The sequence below is a fragment of the Pelobates fuscus genome, chromosome 9 (assembly GCF_036172605.1).
Source record: "Pelobates fuscus isolate aPelFus1 chromosome 9, aPelFus1.pri, whole genome shotgun sequence".
In the NCBI taxonomy this organism is placed as follows: domain Eukaryota; kingdom Metazoa; phylum Chordata; class Amphibia; order Anura; family Pelobatidae; genus Pelobates; species Pelobates fuscus.
This window is the reverse complement of record NC_086325.1, coordinates 121193987-121213731: the sequence shown is the minus strand read 5'-3', so window position 1 is coordinate 121213731 and position 19745 is coordinate 121193987. Positions and strand designations below refer to the sequence as shown.

The window sequence follows — 19745 nt, the reverse complement described above, 5'->3', positions numbered from 1 at the left end:
TGGCAGTATTATATTATGTTAAGGAGGATTTTAATCATTATTCTCGAATCTAGTGCAGACAAATAGTGGATTTTAACCACCAGAATCAAGTCATGCGTTCACTTAGAGTAGGGTGTGTTTGTGACATTGATTGACAATTAGAAGTCAGGAGACAATTTCATTGCTAAGTCGTAACCAAACAACTATAATAATTATCCAGAAGTGAATCACCATGTCTTTTGGTATACATATTCAGAATGCTAATGGTATTCCCTACAAAAAGAAGTCTAAACATGGCCAGTATACCTTAAGCTTGGGGGATTTGTGCAAATCACCTATTCTGGAATGGATAAATTGTGATACTTCCACAGATGTAAAATGTATTTCTGTGCAAGGCTTACAGCAAGAGATAGGGACATTTTCCTAAATTCTATATATAAATATGTGTTTAAATCGGCCAAAGGTGAGATGGTAGAGGTGTCATCAACCTAGAATTCCTACAGTCATGCCTACTTGCCTCCTTATACCTCCAACTAAGCTGGCTTAGAAATTCAAGATGACCACACAGAGTATAAAATCTATGACATGCAAATTTCGGGTTTGCTTACTGGGAGTCAAAATTTTATTTTGTAATGTAATGCCATCTTCCTTTGCCAAACTCCCCGGCAACAGTAGGTATATTTACTTAAGAGAGATTTTTTTCTCTCTCTTTTTTTGGGTCTAGTACAGACAAGTAATGATTTTAAAACCATTCACCACTCAGAATCAAGCCACACTTCAAGTAGTTGTGTCCGTGACAACGGAAGCTTGAACCGAAGTATCCTACTGCATTGGACCTACTAAATGTTCATGTTCCTGACTGTTTGTAACCACAGACTCCACAGGCCTACACACCAACCCAGACACTCTGCAAGTTATCTTGACCATCTGGCTCCATCAGCATCCCCAGCCATAACTCCTGTTCCTGTATTTTGGTTTTTTTTTTTTTGTTCATGTAGATTTGTTTTTTAATCTTATTTTTGAAGTCCCTGCTAGAAGTCATCACATACTCCCCTTATTGGGTTTGTCTTAATTCTGTTATTTGACTGCTTAACGTAACTGGTACTTTTCTGATTCTGACTCCTCTACCAAGAGTTTCACTACAACTATAGCTTTTGGACAGTGATCCTCAGTGGGCTCTTTCTCTATGTCCTTCAGAAAGCTATAGCACCTTCACGTGGATTTAGACGCACAGCTGCTGAACTCGTTAGTTGCAGGAATACCTCATTCTTGTTCTGTGTTCTGATTGATGATCTTTTATTTATCATTTGTGTCACAACACACATGGTTTTTTCCTCTGTTTACATCTTGCAGTTACAAACTGATATAAGACATGCTATGAGGTGTATGTTTTCGACCCCATCCCCAATTCTCTTAAAATTGTGACATAGGGGAAAGTGCCTTGGACCAGACAGTCTCATAGTGATATACTATAAAACTAATTTTAACAGTCTGGCTCCATATTTGTTGCACATCTTTAAACTACTTTAGCTTACTGAAGCAGTTTTAGTATATAGATCATGCCTCTGCAATCTCACTGCTCAATTATCTGCCATTTAGGAGTTAAATCACTTTTGTTTCTGTTTATGCAGCCCTAGCCACATCTTCCATGGCTGTGACTGACACAACCTGCATGAAAACAAAATGGTCTACATTTTAATCAGATGTAACTTACTTTAAACAGTTTTATCTCCTGCTCTGTAAATTTGACTTTAACTACATACAGGAGCCTCCAGCAGGGTCTAGAGATATAATAACAAAGCAGGAGATAAGACATTCTAAATAAAACAGAATTTGCAATAAAGGAAGTATACACATTAGATGACTCTTTACAGGAAGTGTTTAGGAAGCTGTGTAAGTCACACGCAGGGCTGTATAAACAAAGTGATTGGATTCCTAACTGGAAGGTAATTGAGCAGTGAGACTGCAGGGGCATGTGCTATACACTAAAACTGTTTCATTAAGCTCAAGTTGTTCTGATGACTATAGTGTTCCTTTAATATCATTCAAGAGGGAGGTTCTTTAAACCGATGTACATTCTCAACACATATAGCTGTAATCAGCAAAGAGAGCAGCGTAGATTGGTCCTTTTTGTTTTTAAGTCCTCAAACAGATATGTATACGTCCCAACATGCTTGCTTGGATTGCAGTATTGTACTCCCAACTTAATTTCTAAGTATACTGTCTAAATACGTTGACACTAAAGATGATGGGATTAAAGATGATGATCTGCCATGTACTATCTCTGATTCTGCTAACCCTGTCCTTTCCATCATGCAGGAATTTTAAATATTTGGCTCTCCATCAAATATGAAAATAGATTCTACGAAATCTGAAATTCACAGTTGTGTGATGTGACTTTCGTTTTCTCTCTACCAAAGGTCTTTTGTTTCCACTGGTGCATTAGAGCTATTAAGTATTTATACACCCAGACCCCTGCAAATCTTTCTCAAATGTTTTGCCTTAATTTCTCCCATTTGCTAGAACATGTTAAACAAGCTGGTCACTACCACACATCACTTGATTAGGTGGGATTAGTGTCCTGAAAATGAACATTCTTCCACATTGTATTATGTATGTTGCAGACACTACTAGTACACATACCGTATTACTTTTTCAGCCAACTAAGAATTGTATTCTTGCCTATGCCTGGCAACTCCGTAAAACATGCTTGAGACATAATCTTTTGACCCGACCAACACAGCATGTTTGCCTGATTTGTTTAAGTACTACAAATTGGTCCACCTCCAGAAAACAACATGTATAATGATGCATATATACACAATAGATTAGTGTTCAAACTCAAGGAAATTGGTCTAAATGAAAATGCTTGTTCTCGGGTAGAACATTGGCTTAAAAACAGAGTACAAAGAGTTGTCGTTAATGGTACATTTTCAAGCTGGACAGAGGTGGCAAGTGGTGTCCCTCAGGGGTCTGTTCTGGATCTCCTTCTATTTAACATGTTTATAAATGATCTTGAAGACAGCATTGAAAGTCATTTTTCAGTGTTTGCAGATGACACAAAACTCTGTAAAATAATACAATGTGAGCAAGATATTACTTTGCTGCAGAGGGATTTAGATAGACTGGGGGACTGGGCACTCAAATGGCAGATGACATTTAATGTTGAAAAATGCAAAGTTATGCACTGCGGTGTAAAGAATACACAAGCAACGTATACCATTAATGGAAGCGAACTAGGGATAACAACACACGAGAAAGACTTTGGATTTTTTATAGACAACAAACAATGCAACAATGTGCCATGTCAATCAGCAGTGGCCAAGGCCAGTAAGGTATTGTCATGCATGGAAAATGGCATTCATTCTCGGGACAAGAATATAATTTTGCCTCTTTATAAATCACTGGTAAGACCACATATTGAATATGCTATGCAATATTGGGCACCGGTTCTAAAGAAGGATATTATGGCACTAGAAAAAGTGCAGAGGTGGGCTATAGAATTAATAAAAGGAATGGAACATATCAGCTATGAAGAAAGGTTAACAAATTTAAACCTATTTAGTTTAGAAAAACATCGCCTGAGAGGGGATATGATAACATTATTCAAATATATTTGGGGGAAATACAAACCATTGTGTGAAAATCTATTCACAAACCGGACTTTACATAGGACATGAGGTCTTGCGTTTAGACTGGAAGAAAGAAGATTTTGTCTAAGGCAAAGGAAAGGTTTTTTTACTGTAAGAACAATAAGGATGTGGAATTCTCTGCCTGAAGAAGTGGTTTTATCAGAATTCATACAGATGTTCAAACAGCTACTAGATGCATACTTGCAAAAACAGAATATTCAAGGATATAATCTTTCAATGTAGGGTAATAACTGCTTGATCCAAGGATAACTCTGACTGCCATTCTGGAGTCAAGAATGATTTTTTTCCTAGCTTGTTGCAAAATTGGAAGTGCTTCAAACTGTTTTTTTTGCCTTCTTTTGAATCAACAGCAAAAAACAAATGTGAGGAAGGCTGAACTTGGACGCAAGTCTCTTTTCAGCTATGTAACTATATCAGCTAATTTTAAAATGTATCATGATGTATAATGATATTATAGACCAAAAGAAAAAAAAAAAACAGTCTGTGGCTCAGCTTCCACATCTACATTTACATGTAGGACACAGATGTATTTAAGACTAAATTGTAGTGAGAAAACCATGTTTACTGTTAACTTAACATTGTACTTATAATGTACACAATGTTCAAAATGTTTTTCTTCTTCATAAAAACAGCAAAAGAGCATTGGGCTAGCCGAGGTATGGATTGTATGGATAGTAGGGGGGAATGAAATAGAAAGTGCCTTGTTATGTACTATAAAATCTTATAGGAACACAATAGTGTTACAAACTTGTATTCTTGACATTTCAAGTCTAATAGTGCTGTTTAGTTTTCCCGGCCACATTGTCTCCCTGTTAAAGAGGAGCATTGCTCACCTTTTTTTCAAGTGCTGTGTGGGTCTCCTTGAGGCTGGCTCAGCCCCAGCTCAGCAAATAGCTGCTCCTATGAGCATCTCCTCATAGAGATGCATTAAATCAATGCGTGTGTGAAGACATTGAATAAGTCCAGTGATGCACATTGTGCAGGAAGCACCTCTAGTGGGCGTCTGAGTGTCTGCTACTAGATGCCCTTTCTCTGAAAAGGCAGCGGTTACATTAAAAAGCCTGCAGGAACAGACCGTAGACACCTAAACAACTACATTATGATGTAATTGTTCTGGTGACTATAGTGTCCCTTTGAGATTGTGTTTTCCAACAATATATTTCTACTTTTTACTTAAATTATATTAGTATTCTATTCTATATCTATTGCTGTATTCAATGTTTAACAGTCTAGTCACTAACCAGTGAATGTGTAACCAGCTTGCATAATATTGGCAAAAATGTTGATAGGAAATATAGCCAAGTTTTTTCTTTTTAAATTATTTCTTAGGTTTGACTATTTTAACCTAGATTTCTGGATTCCCCAATATTCACTATTTAGTGAATAAGCTCCTGATTCTGGGAATAACTATAAAATGTAGCAGTGCTGTGTGACACTGAAGTGTATCAGGAGCGAAAAGATCCGTTTACTTCTGGTAGTAAAAAGTGGCCAAGTCTGACATCTGTCAGTATTGAAAATGTCTGGCTGATCTATATGGAAACAAGGTCAGTTAGAAATCTGTCACAGCAGATGGACTCTGTCAGGTATCTCAAAGCAAGAGGGGCAGTCTAAAACATATCACAGCTAAGAGGTTCTGAAGAGATATCTGTCACTGCCAAGACTGGCAGTCAGATATTAGATAGAACTGAATCCAAGACTGTATTTACCAGCAATTTGCCAATGTGATTTAAACTGTAAAGGACTGGAAATGACATCATCATTTAATAACACTTCCTGTTACATGAATTTTACAGTCACAGACCCACAATGCAAGAGTATATATGAGACTTGTTTAAATTTTTTTATACCGCATAGAATTCGTTGAAATAGCTTTTTATTTCAAGTTTGTCCTGAGGAATAAATGTGATTATTACCAAGTTCATAATTATTAATTTGAATATTTGTAAAAACGTGAGATTATTTATTTGTAAAACATTACAAGCACAGTTTTTTCTTAAAGTGGCTTTGTCACCTTCTAAGCTTTTTGCGTGTTTTGCAAAGACACTCAGAGGTGAAAACCCAGCTCAAAGTGTAGTTGTCCAAGAGTGGTGACAAAGGTACCTAGCTAAGGTTTTCTCTCTCTCTGCCATATTCTTTTTCTTTTAGCTCATAATGCATCATCTGTCAAGAGTTATTTCACTGCTGTACTCTCCATAAATGTGCAAGTGTGCTATAAAGAGGTCTATTAAGGATATAGTAAAATTGCCATGCAATGAGCAAGAAGATGCCTGTTTCATACAGCCATTACTGTGGTTCCTAGCATTACTAGATATTATGAAGGCTTGAACTTGGCATTCAAAGTGTGCGTGGCCAGTTATACCTAACATTACTTTTAAACATCAACACAGTTAAGCACTATCTTGTGCCTTTTATTTAATTTTCACTAGCAGATCCACCCCTATTGTGTTTTTGTATTTATGCTTGAAGATTGAGGAAGACTTCGGGGTTGAGTTTTCTGCATAAGGGAAGTTTGATTCTAACTTTTGTCTGCACTGTTTCACTGTTTAAGGGTTGTGATTGCCATTTTGCATATTTCTATATTTACTAGATATTGTTGCTGATCACATTTTTTTTTTTTTTTAATTCTTTATTTTTGTAGTGCATAAAGATATCACAACGCGTATGTGGTACCCCAAAGGCATTCCACACGCTTTTCAATGACATTCACAACATTGGGGAACATTATAATATGTGCACAATTTTTGTATTAATGTATAAGGTAATTTCCGTTTCGTGTGGCTTGAAAGCGGGTTCAACACTTGAGACGGGAAACAGTTAAGTAAGATCATATATATAGATACTTTATGCACAGAACACATGCTATTCTAATAAGTAATGACCAGCTATTCCATTTAGTGAGAACTAACAATTACAAGGTAAACCAACGCATGTGATATAGTAGGACTCAGGCTTGGTAGTTACGCCGTATAGGTTAAGTTGGGGTGTGTGATTTGTGGCCTGTCTGCTATACATGCTGTGAGTGGTGCTAACTGTGCACTGAGTGGGCAGGTAGAAGTAAGGGCAGCATTGAGTCTAGGTTGTAATGGGAGTTGGGACATGCTGCTATCGGATAACAGTGAGGTTTAGAAGGTCAGAGGCATAATGCTGGACGAGTGAGCTAATTTTGCTGGGTGTACGGATTCATTCGCCTTAGGTCTGCTAATGACAATTTTTATATAGGGAGAACATAAACGTAAACATTAACATAAACAGAGAAGCCTACGACATTTTTGGAGAGTTTAGCGCATTTTTAAACCTTATGTAGGTAGGGTTGGTTTATATGACATCACTGCATGATACTTAATTATAACTAAAAGTAGTTGGGCAGTAAACATTTTTCATTGAGTGGCATGCAGATGAGGAAGCCCATTATATATAGTGATTACGATGCTGATCAAGGATGGCTAGTCGATAATACTATGCCTAGGTGATGATAAAACATGCAAAACATTGATTAACTGCCGGACAAGGCGAGTATCTGTTAGCTGAGTTACGCCCCTGGGTGCCGTACATTAGGAGAATCGGTGTACAGGGTCACCGTGAGATTAGTGCCTGCAGACAGTTATGGGGCTGCAGACCAGAGATAAGTAAATAAAGGGCTGAGAGTTGAGGGGAAAAAAGCAATGTGGTGAGAGAAAAAAAAAGGCTTATTATACAATATGCGAGTAGGCATAGCGGGTCGTGCCTTGAAGTGGTGCTTACATGGGAGGTAGTGGTCGTGTGAATGGCACCCAGTGTCCCTTGTGTCCTGGGGGGGGCTGCTCGGGCCCTGTAACCTGGGGACCCGTTGTGCAGTGTGCGTCTACCTGAGCGGTTAAAGTAGTGGGGTTAGTGGTTGTTAGTGGCGGGGGGGGGGGGGGGTCATCAACAGAAGGCAGAGCAAACTAGATGGTGTAACCAGTGCTGAACTAGTTAGTGTAAGGAGTTATCTCCAGTAGGGGCCAATTGGACAGTCTCATCCTGTGCCTGCTGCGGAGCTGGGCACAAAGGGGACAATGTTCACAACGTCCCATTGGCTTCCAGTACGGGTACTGGGACGGGCAGTTTGTGAGATCCCCAGGTTGTTCAGGAAGACCCCGGAGTCGTCCGGCGAGGTGAGTTGGAAGGTTCTATCGCCCTTGGTGACTGTGAGGGAGTGGATCGGTCCCCATTTGTATCTGATGCCGGCTTCTTGGAGGGTCAGGGTCACCCGACGGACTGATCGCCTCCAGTCCAGTGTGGCTTTGCACAGATCCTAAAGAGCTGTGAGCTGCATCTCCTCAAATGTGAAGGGGCTCCGTGTCTTGAGTGCTTCCATCTTGAAAACAATGGTAATATTGAAAGATCATGATTCGACTTCTACGAATGTGTGCAACAGTATAATATATACAATCAGAAACATATCATATTTTTTGAATATGCACAACAAATCATCACCCATTTGCGATTTCATAAATCAGACATCCTTTGCGCACTTACCGTAAAAAGGCTAAATATGTTTGACAGCAAGAAAACATTTCCAAAGTCCCAACCCAAAGGGAAGGGTCGGTGGGCATAATACTCGCCCCCGTATCATTAATAAAATCATGACTTTACGCCATGTTGTTAGTAAAATCTGGGCATTTTATTAAAGACACGGAGGCTACTATTATGATATTTTAAAGCTGAGCCACAACTAACTCTAAGAAACACAACTAAGAAATGGTGTATTGGTCTGAAGTAGAAATTGCAGAAAGTAGATTCTGTTGACCAATCCGCAGCCCTCAGGATGTCTTCCAGTCTGCAACCAACTGTGGAAGCTTTTGAAGCCATCACACCTCTGACAGAATGTGAGGAGAAAATTGTGGCATCAATACCAGCCGAGGACAGCAACCATTTAGCCCAGTGTGCCAGAGTAGGTATAGACACTGGTAGATGAGATCTTGTAAACGAGATGAAGAGAGGACCGTCATGTGATAGGCGCAACGAAGATGTGCATAGTTTGTATTCCTTCAAACATAAAATCAGGCACAAGTTAGGCTGTTCTGGGAATCTAGGGTAGAAGATGTGCTTGGTCAAAAACATACCGTAGTCCTCTGCGAGATATCGAAGGATACTCCTTCAGGGGTGAGGACCCGGGCGAGCCAATCCAACGCTCTGACATCAGATACCTTGTTTACAGGATAGCAAATAAAACAGCATGAGTAATTTGTACGATAGCTATTTCAGGGATAAATCCATGTTTTGCGGCCAGGAATTCAATAGGTTGAAAATCAAATTCACGTCCCAAAAAGACCCATATTTCGGTTTCGGGGTGTGTGAAAAACAAATACCTTTGAGTAGGCGACAAATCATTGTGTTTCTCCTGATTGGGACACCTTCTAGACCTCCATGTCCTACATAGATTGCCTATCTGTACAGGTTGACGGAATAATAGGCCTTGCCCGATTCAAAAAGGTATGTAAGGAAGTTCAACACCATTATCAAAGAGCTGATATAGGATCCAAAGACCGTTCCAAGCACCAATCGGACCACGTTTTCCATGCTGCATGATAGGAAAGTCATGTTCCTGGTGCCCAAGTGTTTGCCAGGAGTTGGACAGTTGTGTGCAAAACATCTCCGATTGCCCAGGTTCCCCGGAAATGAGCCAAGCCAGTAGACGTAGAAGTCCCTGGTCAATTAGTCCATGGCTCTCCCCGTCCGGGTTAGTCAGGAGGAGAGGTGTGTACAGGAGCAATCGTGGGTAGTCTATCGCCATCTCCATGAGATGTGGGAACCAGGGTTGCGACCTCCAGAATGGAGTTATCAGGACTATAGTGCCATCACAATGCTGTAAGTATGCCAGGGTCTGAGCAATCATATTGAACGGGGTTAAAGCATATCACCGGTTCCTGGACCAATCCTAAAGGAACGCATCCGTTGCCAAGGCTGCTGGATCTGGCCTCCAACTGAAGAACTGAAGAGCTACTACCGCTAAGACCTGCGACTTGGTTCCACCCAGGTGATTTATGTAGCGGACAGCGGAAACATTGTCTAGTTTGAGAAGGATTGAACAAGAAATGTTTCTGGGAGAGAGACTGCAAATGGCAAACGAAGCTGCCAATAATTCCAGGCAATTTATATGCAGAAATGATTTGTTTGTGGACCATCTGTCTCCAGTGGATAGGGGTCCGCAATGCGTGCCCCAGCCATGTAAGCTTGCGCCTGATTCTATTACTAGATCTGGAGTTGATCTGAAGGTTGCCCGTCCGCTCCACGCCTCCATGTGGGACAACCATCAGGTCAGTTCTTCCTGGATTCCTCGTCTAGAGAAATGTGTGTTGTGACCACATCTTAGGTAAGATGCTTTCAGCCTCTGTAACGCCCGATAATGTAACAAGCCCGGGAATATTGCCTGGATGGAGGCCAACAGGCTGATGACTCTCGCTAGTTACCCTAGGGAGATGTACAGGTGGTTCATCATTTGCCTTATCTCCTTCTTGATATTCAATATTTTCACCGTCAGCAGGCATCGAACCTGTTGAACGGAATCGGCTCAAAATCCCAGAAACTCCATGTATCGGGATGGTTGGAGAACTGACTAAATAACGATTGTAATAGATTAAAAAACTGATTGTAAAAAAGCAGAAATGGAACAGCTGTAGCCGGATTGATGTAATATAGCTTTTACATGCTCTAATAGCATTTTAAAGTCCAACTATTTAAGTTTGTAGACCAAAGTAGCCACACTGAAAACACAGTTGATCTGGAAAATGCTCTTTTTTCGATTATCTGGCTTGATATTTGCAATTCCCTGTCAATTATCCACAATTTCAACTTTTGAATTGATATTTCATTCTAGTTTGATGTTATGTTGTTATGTTTACGCATAGTTGCAGAATTTGAGGAAATTGAAATTACAGTGAGGGAAAAAAGTATTTGATTCCCTGCTGATTTTGATTGTTTGCCCACAGACAAAGAAATGATCAGTCTATAACTTTAACCCCTTAAGGACATATGACATGTGTGACATGTCATAATTCCATTTTATTCCAGAAGTTTGGTCCTTAAGGGGTTAATGGTGAGAGACAGAACAAAAAGAAAAATCCAGAAAAATGCATGTCAAAAAAGTTAGAAATTGATTTGCTTGTCACTGAATTAAATAAGTATTTGACCCCTTCGACTTAGTACTTTGTGGCAAAACCCTTGTTGGCAATCACAGAGGTCAGACGTTTCTTGTAGTTGGCCACTAGGTTTGCACACATAAGTAGGGATTTTGTCCCACTCCTCATTGGAGATCCTCTCCAAATCATTAAGGTTTTGAGGCTGACGTTTGGCAACTTGAACCTTCAGCTCCCTCCACATATTTTCTATGAGATTAAGGTTTGGAGACTGGCTAGGCCACTCCAGTACCTTAATGTGCTTCTTCTTGAGCCACTCATTTGTTGCTTGGCTGTGTGTTTTGGATCATTGACATGCTGGAATTCTCATCCTCAACCCATTTTCCATGCCCTGACTGAGGGAAGGAGGTTCTCACCCAATATTTGATGGTACATGGCCCCGTCCATCGTCCCTTTCATTCAGTGCAGTTGTCCTGTCCCCTTAGCAGAAAAACACCCCCAAACCATAATGTTTCCACCTCCATGTTTGACGGTGGGGATGGTGTTCTTAGGGTCATAGGCAGCATTTATCCTCCTCCAAACATGGTGAGTTGAGTTGATGCCAAAGAGCTCAGTTTTGGTCTCATCTGACCACAACACTTTCACCCAGTTCTCCTCTGAATCAATCATATGTTCATTGGCAAACTTCAGATGGGCCGGCCTGTACCTGTGCTTTCTTTTTTATTTTATTTTATTTTATTTTTTTTGCATGACTCGTGAAAAAGCACAACAGTAATGGTACATAATTATACATTCCACATATTATCAGGTATTTTTATAGACAAAGATATTTACAGGGTGCAAACACCGTAAACATCCATATGTTACCATTACACTTAAAGTTTGCAAAGAAGTAGTCATGGTTTTTAATATTAATTCCCTCAAGATAAAGGGAGCTAGTAAGAAAGGAAAGAGGAAGTAGACAGAAAGAAGCAGTTAAAAAAAAAAAAAAGGGGGCGGGGGGTTTGCAAAGCTTGATATGTTGAGTCAGGTGTACCAGGATGATGGGGGGAGGACCAAGGGGAGGGCTGAGTGTCACTGGGGGGAAGGTATTCATCACGGTCAGCATTGAAAGTGTAGGAAAGCAACAAGTGTGGTCAGGTAGCCTATTCAACCTGATCTCATTGAGTTCCCAAAGGACTGATCTCCCAAGGTTCCCATTTTTTTTTTTAAAGATTTTGTGGTTCCCTTCACTCGAGCTGTCAGATCATCCATCAGATGACTCTCTTTGATTCTGGTTATCACTCCATCAAAATGTGGGCCTCCCTGTTGCAGCCTACTTCGTGCGGCCAGGGTGATTGTATGCATACGTTTTTGTTCACTCCTGGCCCATCCATCTATGGATCTATTTAGTAGATACACCCAAGGGTCTAGTTCTGGGGCCCTAGTGAACACCTGAATCAACAAGTTCTCAACCAATTTCCATAATCTTACCATAAGTGGACATTCCCACCACATATGTAAATACGTCCCCTTTAAACCGCATCCTTGGGAAGCCAGATTGTACACATTTCTTCAAGCTTGGGCAGAGTAACACGATGACCCACAGATGCATCGCCGACCCACAACCAGTGCCACACCAAGAGGCTCACTGACAGGTGAATAGACAAATAAGCTGCGGCAAGAACACAGCGGAGAACTCACCCAGCTCCTTAGCGACTGGCAGCGGACCTGACACCCAGGCACAACAACTCTGCAGCAGAGGCTGAAGGGGTTATCCCTCACTCATCTCTAGTGGGACTCCTAACTACTGAGACTGTATTGCCTCCAGCAATCTCACTTTTGGGGACTCTGTACCATTATCACCTGGGTGATTTGTTCTACTAGGTGGTATAGTATGTCTCAGCTTGCTCACAGGTCACCTTCTAAGCCAGAGTACTTCTATTGTCAATTCTATTCAGCCTGTCCAGAGTTACCAGCCATCTACTAACTTGTTAAAAGCATGACAATTTTTATTTTGTTCTCTTATCGCATACAGTGCATATTTTGACTAGGCATACTCCACGCATCTTATTAATATGACGCAACTAATGTACGACTTAACATAAACTGACATACTCAGCATCAGCATGTGAATCATTTAGAAATGAAAAATGCTTAGTCTAACCTGTCTACCTTAACTATAAAATGTGCAGTATTGTTTAAAACAGCCATGACAATCTAAAATATGTATTCTTGTTTGTGCTGCCGTGGCACACCATGCATGTTTGTAATTCCCTGCACGCTATAAATAAAGAATTTAAAAAAAAAAAAAATAGACCGCATCCTCTCCAGCAAACATCAGTTGTGTTTTTGTGCATTCTACATAGCTTAACAGAAGTTGTGTACCATCGCAACATGGTTTTAAAGGATTGTTCCTGGAAGGTTACGCACATAGAAATGTTATTGCTAGCTTCCCATATCTCCTGCCACTCAGTGCCTTCTAGTTCCTTGCCTAGATCCCGTTCCCACTGGTCAGCGTATGTCAGTTTACCCCATTCCTTATTTTCTGAGCAGAGGTGGGCATAGAGCAGCGTTATCAATCCTTTAGTCATTATTTCGGCCCCACAGATATGTTCAAAGAACTTTAGCGGTGTCACAACTTTATATTATGAGAGTTCTTGGAAGATCGAGTTTCTACCCTTCATAATGGTTATTCACTTCAAACTCCCTCTGTTTCAGCTATGTATTGATATCCATATCCATTTTACATCATAACTACTTGAATATAATATATACCTATAACAATAATAAATGTATAAAATAAAATATTTACAAATGTTGATCCAATAGATAATGTAAAACAATGAGAAAGATCTACCTGCTCTGGTACAGTCATGTCTTTGTAGATAACAACATCAAGATTGTGTAACTTTCCATATAACAAAAGTATTTTCATTCTCAATACCTGGTATTACTTAAGTACTAATACATGTATTACTGTAATATCCCATCCATTTATATTTCCATGAATCATATGTTTTCTAGCAACCTTAAATTCTTTAGGTCATTTGTATTCATGAATTACATTCCTACACCATTAATACCACCTAGTTATGATTGTATCAGTACTTTACAACCACAGTATTTAATTTCTATATACAGTAGGCTCTTACTACCTGAAATATACAAACACTACTTATAAGACTCATAATAGTTTGCAAACCTTCAAATGTTGTGTTATCAACCATGAAGTTCTATAATAATTCTTCAAATAATGTTCATGTTGTTGACAATACTTATTGTTCTAGAAATTCTCCACCTAGGAATCTTCCTATCCATCTATTTGTTTTTGTTTACATCATTATCATTCCCACTAGCATACCACCTTATTGTAACAAACGTTTCATTCAATGAGAATGGTTTACCTTCAAAGAACTTGGAAAGAATAATTTACATGCATTATCATCACTCTCTTCATTAGCATTGTGATGATTTACTAATGTAATACATCTTAACATAAAAGTAGGATTGTCCTAATGTTACCTAAACATTTGTTCGGTCCAATCCGTATTCCTTAGTACACTTCAACTGACTAAACTAAAATAAACATTGGGTCATACTGCCCAGAAACTCTTGTCGCTAGTGCATGTCTTACAAACACAGGGTAATCATAACAAATAACTACTTATTTATTGGATATAGTCATATCCAGAAACCTATTCTCCCTATCCCATACATTTATAGACTTAGATCATATATAATTGTGTACTATAATCTTAACTAAACTTCAATTCCTCTTGGATCTCTGAACTCTTATATCCAAGGCCTTTTTAATGTATGCCATTACTTCATATTAATCAGTATACATTATCCTTCCTTAGTTTTCTTCCTTTAGTTACCATTGTTTGTTTTACTTCACCTCGATATAAACAAATTACTTATTCTAGTGAATCTATGAAATACTATTGAACTCAATATTTGTAGTATTAAGTATACATAACCCTTATTTTATCGGCTTCATGTTTTATCTACCTCTTATACTTCTTATCCTATGTATAGGTCATAATGTAATAGTTCTCTTAATAATACTATCCTTTCGTAATTTTACTCCATGTGTTACATATTTATAAGTACTCTCTCTTGATATCAATATACTCATAACTGATAAATACATTTTCATTGTCTGTTTTCCACATTAATATTTAGGATTTGATATGTATATTAATGTTAATATTTTTATTTATTTTTTAAGTCTGTTAATCTTCTGTATCAAATTAGCTCTGTAGAGGCTTCCATCACAGTTTGCAGGTCAGATGAAAAGTATTTTTTTCCAACAGCCAATGTCCAGTTGTCTAAAGGAATGTTTTCCTAATTTATTGCCACATGGATCTGTCATGATTTACCTACATTAAAACAAAAAACATGTGCAGCATTAATACAATGGCTTACATTGTTTACAACTCAATCTTATTATTATACAGTTTTACATTGACTGCACAACATTCTCATTTCTTCTCATGGGATCTACAATCTTGTAGACATGTGCAATTCGTTTTGGTCCGAATTAAAATTCGGCCGAATTTCGGGTAATTCGGACATTCGGGTGCTTCCGAATGTCCGAATAGCTGAATTGCCGAAGTCCCGAAATTACAGAATTTCCAAAGTGTAGTAGTGCCGAAGTTGCTGAGGTGTCAAAGTGCCGAAGTTCCGAAGCACAGTATTGCCTAAGTACTAATATACTTACCCAGTGAAAGAAGAACAGTGTTACACTGTATATAAGTTCAAATAAATGTATACAAACATAGCCAGGATTCAGCTGTAAGCGTTTGCAACACTTACAACAATCAAGTAACATACATTCATATAAAATGTAAGTTACTTAGCCAGTCATGTAATGACAGGAATGAATAAGTAGATAACTCCCTAATTCCCACGGTATTAGGGAGCTATCTACTAAAAGGCGGAAAGACCTAAATTGGTCTTTCAGCCAAATTTACTAATACTAAGTAAAGATTACTTAGTATTAGTAAATTATGCCCCTACTCGCTATACCGCAGCCTGTGACTGCTCACTGTAAAAAAAAAAAAAGAAGGTATCAGAGTGCTCTTAGCCTAATTGCAGGGCGGGGGAAGGCTTTGCAAGCCTTCCCCCGCCCTGCAGAGCTCAGTCTGCAGGATTAAGTAACCATTCAGAGTGTTATGAGTCAAACTACTCAGCGTGGGAAAATTCCAAAGAACTTTCCCACACTGTGTAAAATGACACAGAGCACTCTGTTTGGTGGATTTCAAACCAACCAATCAGAGTGCTGTGACAGGTAAATGTAGAGACTTACCGGTCAGTCTCTTCATTTACCTGTCAGAACACTCTGATTGGATGGCTTAAACCCACCAATCAGAGTGCTTTGAGCCTAATTGCAGGGCAGGGAAAGTGTCCCTTTAGCCTAAAATTTTCCAATAGCACACATAAAAACAATAAAAAAAACAGTTCAGACTAACAATTCAATAAAACAACAAACAATCATATAATTTTTTTAATTTTTTTTTTATTCTTTACTTAGGTTGTGACAGACATCAAAACACATCACTTATACATTGTTTCGGTTTGCGCAGAAACCAACATTTGCATGAGATAGTTAGAAGTCACTTTTCCAATTTCGAGTCTTACACAGCCAAAATTTATTTCATTTTTTTGAGGTCGGTTCGTGTGTAGCAAAACAGATGTGTTCACCGTCCGTCACTTTTTAAATATCAAGTATCAATCAATAACAATCAAGTACATGTTACAGGTCTATAAATCTTAATTTTTGTGCTGTTAACTCTGGCATCAGCCGGTACACATCTGTTGGCACACATATCCATGCTCATTCTCTATACTGATCATGTCTTGTGAAGTTATATGATTCTTATAACTTTCTATGTTACACTGCATTGCTTGTCTGTCTCCTAATTTCGACTTAGCTAAAATTGCTCGTATTTATCTGAGTATAAGTTTACAAGGAAAGGTCTCTATTGATTTATTTCCACATGTATTTTCTCTGTCAAAATTTTCAATTAACAAATTCAATTTCTCATTCTCAGTTTGATTTGATATCTTGGATAAATATCTGCAAGACCTTAAAACATGTTTTGTATTGCACCAAAAACAAATAACTTTAGGAGTTATATTCTGCCATTGATTGGTAATTCTGCAGTTTTTAGTTGAGAAAACTAGGAGGGGCTCAGCTGTCTGTATCACTTTTTTTACAAGAAGGAGGAGGAGGCTTCTTTCTCTGCCAAATTCCACAAACCATTTTATCCCTTCATTTTTGGACTCCCTCCTTAAGTTATCCAAGAACAAAGCAACTTCTCTCAAATTTCTTTTTTTCTTTAGCTATCACAATTGCAGTTGGATCTAGAGTTTCACATTTTTTCACAAGTTCATGAATTAACTTATCTTCAGGAAAATTAGCAACAAGTCTATATGCTCTTTCAAATTTTACAAACATATATTTTTTTCTAATAATATCCTCATTATTGTGTGTTTTTTTTTTTTTCCAATATTCCAATGTCTGCAAAATCATTACCTGTTAATTTATTTAACTGTTACATAGTTACATAGCTGAAAAGAGACTTGCGTCCATCAAATTCAGCCTTACTTACATTTGTTTTTTGCTGTTGATCTAAAAGCAGACAAAAAAAAACAACCCAGTTTGAAGCACTTCCAATTTTGCAACAAGCTAGGAAAAAAATCCCTTCTTGACCCCAGAATGGCAGTCAGATTTATCCTTGGATCCAGTTATTACCCTACATTGAATATCCTTGAATATTCTGTTTTTGCAAGTATGCATCTAGTAGCTGTTTGAACATCTGTATGGACTCTGATAAAACTACTTCTTCAGGCAGAGAATTCCACATCCTTATTGTTCTTACAGTAAAAAAACCTTTCCTTTTGTAAATCTGTCTTGTCCATTCTCATATATTATTTCATCATTGTCCTCAAATCTTACAGGCGCGGTCAGCCTACATGCCATTTGAGTCGGCAGCCATATTAAATAGTCTATTCCTTAGTTAGTCATTTAGGCTATATTTGTCCAAATTTGACTCAAACATCTCAGCATTAGTAAATGCATCCACTGAAGTGTCATAAACTGGAATACATTTCACAATTTTAATTGTTAATGGATTTTCAAATTAAAGGAGCACTATAGGGTCAGGAACACAAACATGTATTCCTGACCCTATAGTGTTAAAACCACTATCTAGCCCCCTTTGCCTCCCTAAAGATAGTAACATCTTACTTGTATTCAAGTCTGAAGCTGTTGCCTCTGCCTGTGAATTTCCTCTGACATCATAAGAAGTGGTGGCCTGATCCAATCACAATGGTTCCCCATAGGATTGGCTGAGACTGACAAGGAGGCAGATCAGGGGCAGAGCCAGCACAATTCAAACACAGCCCTGGCCAATCAGCATCTCCTCAAAGATATTAATTGAATCAATGAATATCTATGAGGAAAGTTCAGTGTCTGCATGCAGAGGGAGGAGACACAGAATGTTTGGATGCATTTTAGGCAGCCATGACCCAGGAAGGATCTCTAACAGCCATCTGAGGAGTGGCCGGTGAAGTTATAACTAGGCTGTAATGTAAACACTGCATTTTCTCTGAAAAGACAGTGTTTACAGCAAAAAAGCCGGAAGGTAATGATTCTACTCACCAGAACAAATTCAATATGCTGTAGTTGTTCTGGTGACTATAGTGTCCCTTTATGTTTTGCAGCTCTGTCTGGAAATTTACATTTCTGCAAATCACTTTGTGATGATACATTTTCAGTGTCATTTGGTTCTGGGTTTAGATTCTCTACCTGTACTTTTCTTGTGTTCACACACACTTGCTTTACTTAATTTCTAAGCTGGCAAATAAGATAATTTCTTAGTTCAACTCTATCCTCTAATTCACAGACTATTTCTGTCAATCTCTCACAATTACAGCATGTACTCTTTGTTACACTTTTCATTTAAATCTGATTTGGCTTCTGTTAACCCATTTAAATCTACTTATTTATCTGCTGAATCTAAATTGTCTTGACCTGCATCTCGTTTACAAACCAATGCATTGTAAGTACAGACTAGTTTCATAACATTTCTGATCTTTTGTTTTTTCTTATTAACAAACCATTTCTTGTCAATTTCACTATTGGCAATTTCACATTGTGTGTATAAAGATTGCCACAATACAGCATCTGAATAGCTGCTATTAAATGCAAACTGCAATTTACTTTTCCCTGCAATATCATTTATGAATTCCATGTTACTCATCAGATCAGTTATTTCTGTCTAATTTGTTTCTTCATCCACACAGCTGCGCAGTTCTAGACTTTGATCTGGAAACTTGCCAATCTCTGCCACGTGCTTGCTTGCAGAATTCATGTTGTATCTTGTGCTTTCTTTCAGTTATAGAAAAGTCTTGTACAGTCTTTCTAGTTTGAAAACTTTCTTTTTCTTACAAACGCAGTTATTCACACGGTTCTTTTTCTGTGCAAATATTCTTAGTCTCTGTGACAGTCTAGATTCTTTTTTCTCTCTTCAAGTTTGTTTTCCCAGTTCCAAAACTCAGCTTTGTAACTCGATTCTTCTCTCCCCCTCCCCTCCTCCCCACCCCTGGAAATGGGAACAAAACTTTAATAGAAGTATGGCTGGCTGGCCAATATAATAATTTCTACTTCTTCTGTGTATTTTTCCAGTCGATTGGAATAATTATTTTATGTATATTTCTTCTTGGGTCAAAGGCTCGCTACAATAATATACGTCTATATTGATGAAAAGTACTAATACGCAATCTGACTTATGGTTTCTTCAGGTTTATTCTTAGTTACTGATACATAATAAAATAACAAAGGATGTTACATGATCATGATCCCTGAAGGGAGAGTTAGTCTCTACATAGTTAGACAGCTGGAGAAGAACAACCTTGTGCAGCAAGACCAAGACCTTGTGGTCCTTTGTTCACTAATCTATATAGATATGACCATAATGACGTCAGAATATAACCGTATCCATATAAGGACAAGACCCCCAATCCA

General features: G+C 38.5%; 1 protein-coding gene across 1 annotated transcript in view; it reads left to right on the top strand.

Moving 5' to 3' along the window:
* The window catches only part of DENND1A (DENN domain containing 1A), a 920735-nt gene that overhangs the window by 793921 nt on the left and 107069 nt on the right, over nt 1-19745 (top strand). The gene's annotated exons all lie outside the window — the stretch shown is intronic.